Below are 8,528 nucleotides of genomic sequence, written 5' to 3' on the forward strand. Positions count from 1 at the left end.
TATGCTGATTTCACCAGCTTCACTTTCTTGTTCAGGTTCATCTGGGTCCAGAGGACATAAATGAATCAGGATGACTGGAAATGGCCCTGGATTTGAGTCAGTCAGAGTTAAGTGACTTGCCCAAGTTCACACAGCTAATAAGTGGCAAGTTTCAGAGGCTGGAATTGCATTCCTGTCCTCCTGACTTGAAGACTTGATAGAGTTTTTGTAGTACTCAAACCACTGCACCACTTAGCTGCCCTTATAGAACTTGATGTGGGAATAAGAATGGACTAATGTGATAAATACAGTGCTGGTTAATATACATGATTATTAAAAGCAAAAAGGAAAATGGGATGTTTAAAAATATCAAAAATAGAATACCTATGGAGAACATAATTGTCTTTATTTTATGAACAATTTTTTGGGGGGAAAAGGTTGAACTTTTCTGCTTGGCCACTCTAGTCATTAACCTGGAAGATATGTGGCTATTGTAGAGATTTTGATTTGATAATATCAATCAATAAAGAATTTTTTAGTATATTCTATGTACTAGACCCTGGAGACAGAAAAAAATGATGTTGTCTCTGACCTCAAAGAATGTAATTATATTCAATAGGTAATATTGAATTTTAGCTGTTGTTCCCAGCCTTACTTGTCAATCATGTTGGTTGAGGTGTTGTGGGGAAAGATGATATCCATTCTTCAGCTTGTGCATTACCTGCTCTTTGTCACAAGCAGGCGATGTTACAAACCCTGTGAAGTTTGTACTCCTATCAGCATATGTCCATATACTTGCTGCCTTGGAGAGGAAGTGAGATACTTCTTTTGCTGAATTGACTTATCTAGTTTCATCACAGTCCAATATTTACAATAAAAATTGGTCCCACCTTGAAGTCATTGCTTATCTCCTGTTATTAATCCATCAACATATTGCTACCTTTACTAGTTATGATGGAGAAGTATTAGGGAAATATTTGTCTAGCTTTTCTAATAATATTAAGGAACTATAATCTATGTTTGTGCTCCTCTCACTTCCTCCCCATTGTTCAGGTTAACCCTTTGTTGAAATGTAAATTCAGTAAGAAAATAGGAAACAACCTCATCTTCTTCTTCCCACCCCTCCTCCACCTGTCTGGCATGTAGCCTTTCAAGGTGTATGTCTGACTTCAGTCATGTCCAGGTGGTTTATTCCTTCCTGCACTGGAGGTGGGCTAGACTCCCAATAAAGGTTCTGCTTACCCTCTTCTCCATGATGGATCCATGCTGATTTTAACCTAGCCACCCATCTTGTTTTTGATCTCCTCTCCCTTTCCTACTTCTTAACTTTGTTTGATGATCTCATCAGTATTTCTACTTTGCTAAAACTTTACTATTATTAAAAACTTGCTTCCTTTACCTTGCTGCCTCTCTAATTAACTTGAATTCACTTGTAACTCTTGGCAGTAATATCTGAACTCAAATTTGTGCCTTTTATTATTCTCCATTGTCAGAGAGTTTATGATTTCTTCACTGATAAATGAAGCCCCACCGATCCTTGCAAGCCCTCTCCCTGATCAATTCTCCCTTGCTTCATAAATGGCATTCAATATGGGATTAGTAGGGCTTCATCTAGTTATCCTGCATCATTTATAATAAACTTCTTTCAATTCCAATTGTCCTGAGTTTTTCCTCTTATTAGGATAAAAGCCCAAGTGAAGAATTTTCTTTTCAAATACATAAACCACATGACTCTTATTATTATATACAAAATATATACAAAAGTAACAGAAGTTTTTTGAAGGAGGAGGGTGGTACATTCAGAAGTGGGGAATCAGGAGAGGCTTTATTTGAAAGGTAGTGCTTGTATTGAATCTTGGAAAAAAAATGAGAGATTCTGTCATCTAGGTTGGACAACACTTGACCAGGAGTCAAGAAGAGCCGAGTTCAAATCCTACCATAAGCAGGTAGTACGTAACCGTGAGCAAGTCAGATAGACTCTTATTGCCCCAGTTTCCATATCTATAGAATGAAAATAATAATGGCACTTGCCTCCAAGAACTTTTGAAAGGAAAATAAACCATATCTGTAAAGAACTTTGCAAACCTTGAAGTACTATAAGATTGTTAGCTATAAGGTTAAGACTTAACAGTGAGGAGAGAGAGTAACATTCAGGGATGCAGTCCAATTCACAGCACATTCATAGGAAATGAAGTGATGTCTGAATAAGAGCAAGAATTACAGTTTAAATATAATGAAAATTGCCTAAACACTGCTGAAACCTGTTTTCCTAGTTTCTCACTTTTCTTTGTTTGTCTTCCTCATCTCATTCCTAGATGTAAGTATACCTCAAGACAGATCTTATTTTCACTCTTCACCCTTTCTCTTGGTGTTCTTATCCAATTTTATGATTTTAGGGATCATTCTGCCATATAAAATGATTTGCAAATCCTAAAGCATTACATAAAATGTTAAATATTACCTTTTGTTTTTCTTCTTATGTATTTTCTTTTTGGTTTTTGAAAGGCAATGGGGTTAAGTGACATGCCCAAGGTCACAAAGCTAGGTAATTAATAAATATCTGAGGTCAGATTTGAACTCAGGTCCTCCTGACTCCAGGGCTGGTGCTCTGTACACTGTGCCACCTAATTGCCCCCTATTCTTACATAATTTGATTTTTCCCCCTACATCCCAACTCTCATTTCCATTGGATGTTTCCAATTTGATATACTGTAGATATTAATTTTGAGAATACATCATATTTTCCCACAAAAATGCCATTTTAACTTCCATGTCTTTCCTGCATTGAGTTGCAATTTCAGTCATTGATGACTCTTTTTGTCATTGTCCATATCCAATCAGTTGCCAAATCCTCTTGATTCTATCTCCATAACATTTTCTGTAATATTCTCTCTCTACTCAAGTCATGACCACCATAGGTTGGGCACCCAGTCATCTCCTACCAGGACTATTGTAATATCTTTTTTTTTCTTTTTTTGGAGGCAATGGGGGTTAAGTGACTTGCCTATGGTAACATAGATAGTTTGTGTCAAGTGTCTAAGTCTGGATTTGAACTCAAGTCCTTCTGATTCCATGGCTGATGCTCTACACACTATGTACCTAGCTGCTCCATATCCCTTTATTTTATTTTGGTTTTGGTAAGGAAATGGCATTAAGTGACTTGCCCAAAGTCACACAGCTAGGTAATCAATTTCTAAGACTGAATTTGAACTCAGGGCCTCCTTACACCAGAGTCAGTGCTCTATTCACTGTGCTTTCTAACTGCACCACATCTCACGTCCCTTTAATAGATTTTACTGCCTTTAGATTCTCTTTCCCAATCTTTTATCCACATAATTCCCAAAATGATCTTTCTAAGCCAAGGTGTTGATCATATTGTTCACATATTCAAAAAATTCTAGTGACTTTCAATTGTTCCTTGGATAAAATAGAAATTCTTCTGGTGGACATTTAACCTCTATTAACCTTTCTCTTGCCAGACTGTGAAAAACTATCTTTAGTACCATAGTCTACAATCCTACAAAACTGTCCTATTTCATATTCACTGCATATAATATTCTATCCACTGACTCCAAATCTTTAGCAGAGATTACCTGAAATAAAATATAATGTTTTTTTGTTTTAACTGCCAAATCATTCTTCTGTAGCTGGAGAGAACAGCCCAAATTCAGTCTGTTCTTATAGCCTGTAATGCTTATGCTCTCATTTGCTGTCATTTTTGTTGGACTTCATTTCCTTTTTCCTTCCATAAGTCTGGCTAAAACAACAGAGTTAAGTTTATAATTATGAAATAAAAACTATACTATCAAAAATCCCTTCTTCAAAGTTTTATAGGATTGATATTTCCAATTGATAATGAAATTTCCTCTTTTCAATTTACTTTTTGGTTTCCTCGCTCTCTTTAAATTTACTTTGAATTTTCTTTGCAAAGAAAATACAATTACACTACCTCTTTATTTATCTATATTTATATTGCATCCTCCTAATCAAATATGAACTTCTTAAGCTGCTGTTTTTATTACTTTGTGTTCTCACTACAAAGCTCAGTAGATTAAAAATTAATGTTTGTTGAATTGAATTGAATAACCTTAAACATTATTGAAAATAAAATGGGATAGCATGGGAAGGAAAGACATCAATTACTGAATATCTTTAAGCAATAACTTTGAGGAATATTTATCAGCAACAAGAAAGGAAGAAAGAGGTTCTTCTAAATAACTTCTGAGTTATACTTTAACGCTTATCCTTACCAAATGAAAAAAGAAAGTGCATTTAAACTTCTTGATGTCTTAAACCAAGGCTCAGGGATCTTGGAAAAGGTAAGAGATCAAAACAGGACTTTCTCATCAAGGGGTATATAGAGCATAAACAGAAATTTTCATCTAGACTTATAGTAAAAGGTTAAAGAAGGAATTATTTGGAGATAGTAAAGAGTAAAAATGATTCCTATAAAGACCTAAGACTGTGACGGGATTGTAATTCTGGATTCTAGAAAGTCTGAACACTGTAAGCTTGTTCAGCTGAACTAATTAATTAGAACATAATAACCACCATTTACATTGCCATATATATTTTTGCTATGCAATTAAAATATTATCTCATTTTATTCTCATAGCAACCCCAGAAGATGGATATTATAATTATTTCTCTTTTACAAATAGGGAAACTGAGGTAGATGATGGTTAAGTGACTTATCTATAGTTACACAACTAATGAATGTCTGAGGCTGCATTTGAATTCAAGTCTCCCTTATTCAAGGTTCAGTTCACTATCCACAGTCTTATTTTGCTAATGAATAATCAAGGACAAATAGAATAGGGGTAGATGACTCCTAACACAAGATGTGAAAGAAGATAGTAAGTGAAATGAAGGAGCTGAAATAAATTGAGACTGAAATATATGGTTTTGTCTCTTTCTTTGTTTTACCATAATAAAATATAGAAATGTAAATATCTCATAAGATAATCATGAAATGTGCAATGTTTTTCTCCTTTAAGGTAGTTGTTTTGGTTTTAGCAAATGATTATCCTAAGTGCTTTGTAATAAATTTTGAAAAATAATTCCAAATATTAATGTTTAAAGTATGAATATATTTTCACTGAATAATAAGAAGAAAAAACAGCACTTTTCCTTCTGATCAAGCTTGGATTTGAAGAAAACTGGATTCCAAAAAAAGAGGTAATGGGACTTTAATGAAAAATATCAATAAAAAATAATGGGTACTACCAGTAAAATATTCTATGGCAGATATGTAAACGAAAAAAAAGAGGGATGAAACCAAGAAGCGCTGATCATATACTTCCTCCTGACAGATTTTATCCAGATAAAAACGAAGTTTTAGAAAAGTCATACTCATATATCATTTTCTATCCACTTCCTTTGATCAATCCTTGAACTCACATCTTTTACCTCTTTTTCTGATTCTCATTTTTCATTTTCCTGTGATCTTCTGATCTTCTCTGATTCCTTAAGGAACAATTTCCATATTTTATTAATTAGAGTCCTGCATTTATTCCAAATTCTATATATAATTGCTGATGTAATCTTCCTAAAATACATCTACTATATTATTTTGCTATCCAGATTTTTTAATTGGTTTCTTATTTACTCTAGGATAAAATCCCAATATCTTTAGCTTTGCATTTAGAAACTCTAATAATCTGATTCAATATAACATCTGGTTTTGTTTAATATCAGTCCACTTTGCATTTTATATTGCAACCGAAAAGGCTCCATTACTGTTCCTTCTACAGTATAGAGAATTCTATCTCCCACTATTGTGCTTTTGCACAGGTGTATTCCATGACAAAAATATATTTTGCAAAATAATTTAAAGGAAATTCAATAGAAGGCACCCAAAAGTTTTGTGGTAACAGAAGCCTGTATGTCAGGAAACAAATTATAAGTTTTTTGGGTTTCATCTCTGGAGATGAATCTTGACTTCGATAAAGAGTTACCTAGAAAGACAAAATAAGAGACAGAGAACATTGTGAAATATAAAATAGATAATTTTGACTACATTAAATTAAAAACCTTTTGTACAAGCAAAATCAATTCAACCAAAGAAAGCAGAGAGCTAAAAAACTATATTAGTAGCAAGTGTGTCTGATGAAAATCTTATTTGTCAAATATATAAAGAACTGAGTCAAATTTTTAAGAATACATGCTGTATGATCCATGGATATGAAAGAAAGATAGAAGAGAAAGAAACTAAGAAAGAAAGGAAGGTAGGAAGGAAGGAGAGAAAGGAAGGAAGGAAGGAAGGAAGGAAGGAAGGAAGGAAGGAAGGAAGGAAGGAAGGAAAGGAGTTACCTAGCATTGAACCTGGAATCAGAAACTCCTGAGTTCAAATCTAATCTCAAATACTTATAGACATCACAATTTCTTTCTACCTCAGTTTCCTTATTTCTCAATTTGTATGAGTATGACAATGGCAACTACTTTCCAAGGTTGATAGGAGGATAAATGAAATAATATTTGTAAAATGTTTTTAACCTTAAAATATTATATATAAATGTTAAATAATATGTACAAAGTTTTGAGAAAGTCTTCCTTCTTGCCTCTAGTTCCTATTCACTCTACCTTTCCATGTTTATATAATATACACAGATATTATATATTTTATTATATCATTTTGTACTACATATTATATTATAGTCTAGATTAAATTGTCTGAACTTCTCAAATGAAAAAAATGGGAATCATAATTAGGTCTACCTCATGTCAGTGTAATGAATAAATGAGATAATATTTGTAAAGCCCTTTCATAACACAATGACTGGTACTAAGGACTAAGTATGTCCTTAACAAAATGCATATATGTGTGTGCATTTATACACATGTGTACATTAACTACTTCATTTCAGAGAGTGGAAGTGATAGGAGAAGACAAACTGATATATATATATATATTAATATATATATATACATATTTTTATTATTATTATTATTGCTGTTAACAGAACATAAATGTCAGAGCCAAAATGAGAACCCAGGTGTCCTACCCCCCCCACCTAGTGGACTTTGCCATTATACCATATTCAACATACCAAAGAATGAGAATTTACTGAGAACATGGTATCTCTGATTAAATTACAAGACATACAAGCCATAACACTTATTTATGTTAAGATATTAGATTTCAAGTATCTCTTTTGTACTTCACAGCTTTATAGAGAAAGGATGGGGAAATAACAGTACAAGGGGGAAGAAGAGAGTGAAATGTAAAGAAATAAGGCTTAAAATGGCAAACAAAAGAATCTATAATTATTCAAATATATCTTATGTTAAATGTATAGTAGTGCCTTATTTGAGGGGGGAGAATACCTTTCTTTATTTCTGCTAGGTCTTCACCAGAAAAAGTGGAAATACTCAAATAGGAGGTACGTGATAGTAAAAAAAAAATGAGTTTTGGGGCAATGGCATCATGAGTCACTAACTCTAAGACTGGGAATTTCTTTTATTAGACAACAACTTTCTTTGGGTGCTATCAATACCACAAACCATCCCAGCAGAATTATCATTATTGGATGTACTTGCCTCATATTCCCATGTACACGTGCAAGCAGACACACACAAATACACATAGACATAAACACAGAAAGGTTTGGTGAATTTGAACTTTCTTCCCCCTTTCAAAAAGACTAATTAATATTTATGATACTTGAGGGATTAACTCTTACCCTATGTTCAGTGAGACTATTGTTTGACCTTGGTTCCTAGGATCCAGCTTTTGTCAGTCTGGAGACTGGTACCAGCCCAAGGTAAAAATACTGGGAGAACTGAGGTGATTAATGATATCTCAGGTGACCCAGTCCCTAGGAAGTACCCTGAAAATAGCCTACTCTACAGGGAGTCCACTTGAGGGGGGGGGAGTGCAGGAGAATTGAAACAGTATAAGCTGCCTGCTTTAGGAACTGTGATCTCAATTGAAGAGCCTCTGGTCAGAATTTAGGCTCCCTCTGGGTGAGTCCCTGAACTAGTCATTTATGGAAAGTAGTGTAGAAAAGGAGTTGTGAATGAACGAGGTGAGATGGGGCCTGGGGACTCTGAGATTCTAGCCCTGCCTTCATCACAAACAAGCTGTGTGTCCACTTCGAATTTTCTACTGTCTAGGCTGTAGAGTCCGAGTCTAAAAATATGAGGGATGGAGAGTATTGTTAGCCATAGTTTTAGCATTCTACGAGTCTAGGATAAAGGCAAAAGGAAGATGAAGGTGGCATGGAGTACATGTATATTGCTTTAAAATCTCAAGTCATTATCAGACATATTCACTTTTCCCTCTCCTTCAGATCTCATCCTTGTCAGGGTCAGAGAATAGTCTGACTGTCCTGGACCTATTTTGCCTATCTTCCCCTTCTCCACCTACTCTCTAAATAATCCTCAGTGATCAAGGAAGCAACTTTCCACTGAGAAGGGAAAAATAAACCATTAGGGAAGAAAAGTTTTCTTAGATGTTTCCAACTAGAAGATTGTTTAGAATTTGGAGCAGACAGAGTAGTGGCTTTTGGTGGTCTCAAAAATCTCTCAAGTGCCTTCCATTACTCAAA

This window comes from Macrotis lagotis, chromosome 1, assembly GCF_037893015.1.
Source record: "Macrotis lagotis isolate mMagLag1 chromosome 1, bilby.v1.9.chrom.fasta, whole genome shotgun sequence".
NCBI classification, from domain to species: domain Eukaryota; kingdom Metazoa; phylum Chordata; class Mammalia; order Peramelemorphia; family Peramelidae; genus Macrotis; species Macrotis lagotis.